This window comes from Mustela nivalis, assembly GCF_964662115.1.
Source record: "Mustela nivalis genome assembly, chromosome: 12".
In the NCBI taxonomy this organism is placed as follows: domain Eukaryota; kingdom Metazoa; phylum Chordata; class Mammalia; order Carnivora; family Mustelidae; genus Mustela; species Mustela nivalis.
In genome coordinates, this window is record NC_139031.1 from 87,298,216 (window position 1) to 87,300,604 (window position 2,389).

The window sequence follows — 2,389 nt, forward strand, 5'->3', positions numbered from 1 at the left end:
ATGGGTCAACTAGATTTTATGGATGGGTTGTTTGGAAATAGGTTTCTCCGGAATCTAATGTTGGCCTGCGCCCTGGAGTGTATGGTATATTCCTGCGATGGCCTATCCTTTGTATTCTGCAGGAATGCTCCATTGGACCGTCTGACTATTATTATTATTTAAACTTTAAAAAAATCCCACTATTACTAGCATTATAAAGAGTTACAAAATCAGTACCGGAATGTCTTGAAGACACTTTACCCAGCTTCCTCTAAAATTAACGCCGTGCTCCCTCGATGACTGAGTCCAAGGCTGGGATGAACCAGGAGATCAAATGCAAGGTTGCAGTTGCCTGGGAGGCGGGAGAACCTGTCTCTACAGGGAGGGTAGAGGCCCCCTAAGGCTCGTGAAGTTCAAGTTGACATGATTGCCACTGCCGTTTGCCACACTGATGCCTCTACCCCGAGGGGGGCTGATCCTGAAGGGAGTCTTCCAGGGATCCTGGGGCATGAAGGTGCAGAAATTGTAGACAGTGCTGGCAAAGGAGTCACTCAACTGCAGACAGGTGATACTGTCATTCTGCGTTACATGCTACAGTGTGGAGAATGCAAATTTTGTTTAAACCCTAAAACCTTTGCCAGAAGAGAAGTGGTATGCAGGAGAAAGGATTAAGGCCAGATGGGACTAGCAGATTTCCTTGCAAAGGAAAGACAATTCTCCATTCCCTGGGAACCAGCATGCTTTCTGAACATACAGTTGTGGCTGAGATCTCTATTGCTGAAATTGATCCTTTAGCACCTGTGGATAAAATCTGCCTTGTGGGTTGTGGCCTTTCCACTGCGCCATCTTTGGTCCAGGAGGATTTGCAGTGGCGGCTCTCATGGGCTATAAGGTGGCTGGTGTATCCTGAATCTTTGGTGTGGACATCAATAAGGTAAATTCACAAGGGCCAAGGAGTTTGGAGCCTCTGAATGCATTAACCCCCAGGACTTCCTACGCCCATCCAGGAAGTGTCCACTGAAAGGACTAAGAGGGGGGCACACTAGGCCTTTGAGTGTACTGGTAAGGTCAAAGTCAGGAGAGCAGCACTGGAGGCCCGCCCCCAAAGCCCAGTGTCAGCGTCCCAGTCGGAGTAGCTTCTTCCCGTGAAGAAATCGCCAAGCGCCCATTTCAGCGGGTACAATTGAAGGTATGATTAACCCTGTTTGTCGTGACTGAACCAGAAGTGCTGCATGTGGAAAGGCAACAAGCAGGGAGAAGATTTCCCAGTTCACAGCCTCTTCGACTTTCTAGACCTTCTCCATTACTACTTCTAGAGTAACTGACTCTGGGTTATATTTTTTGTATAATTCATAAATCTCTAATCAAGGACAAGGCTAATACAGTCATAAATCTGTTTTCTGAACTCTCCTTCACATGAATAATTGCCAGCTCATCAAGGAATATTCTAACATAATAAAAGCAATTTCTGTGGAAAAGAAAAAGTTAACATTGCATATGGTCATAGTACAATCACCCCAGTGAAGAAATTGATATTAGTACAATACTATTCACCAAACTATAAACTTGATTCAGATGTTACCAGTTTTTCTACTACTGTCCTTTTACTGCTCCAGGATGCAGTGATGATGACACACAATTTGTTGTCATGTGTTCTCAGTTTCATTCAATTTGTGACAGTTTCTTAGTCTTTCCTTGACCTTGAGTCTTGCATGACCTTGAGACTTTTGTAGAGTTCTGCTTGACGATTTTGTGGAATGCCGCTTCGTTTGGCTTGTCTGATATTTTCGGATGGTTCTGGGATATTATGCTTAGGTTGAGATCATGTCTTATTGGAAACAATACCACAGAAGTTATGTTCCTTCTCATTGTATCATATCAGGTTACATAATGTAGCTATGTCTTATTAGCGGTGATGTTAACCTTGTTAACCTCGATCTCTTGGTTAAGGGGTATCTGCCAGGTTTCTCCACTATACACTTACTATTTTTGTCTTTTTTAGTTAATAATTTCTTTTGCTGGGGAAGAGATAATTTGAGACTATGCAAATACCTTGATTTTTTAAAAAAACTTTCACCAACTAATTTTAGCATCCACGTGTGGATCTTGCCTATAGCAGTTATTACTCTGGTGTTCAAATGGTGATTTTTTTCCCTTCATTCCTTTTATATTACTAATTGGAATATTCTGTAAGGAAGAGTTGGTCTTTCTCCTCTATTTATTTATTTATCCAGTTGTCTACTTACATCATCATAGACTCACATGCTCTCATTTTATTCTTTGGGTTATATACTGATTTCTTTTTAAGTTCTGTTACAATTTGATGGAAGATTTTAATGAAATGAGTGAGTGAGAAAGCAAATTGATTTCCTCATGTGCTGTTACATACCTTAATTTTCTTGAAAGGAGC

At 41.7% G+C, this 2,389-nt stretch overlaps 1 pseudogene across 1 annotated transcript; it reads left to right on the forward strand.

Moving 5' to 3' along the window:
- The first annotated feature begins 275 nt into the window (after window positions 1–275).
- On the forward strand, window positions 276–1,174 carry LOC309845807 (alcohol dehydrogenase class-3 pseudogene; annotated as a pseudogene). The gene has a single exon. The product of its transcript is annotated as an alcohol dehydrogenase class-3 pseudogene (transcript).
- The last annotated feature ends 1,215 nt before the right edge of the window (window positions 1,175–2,389 follow it).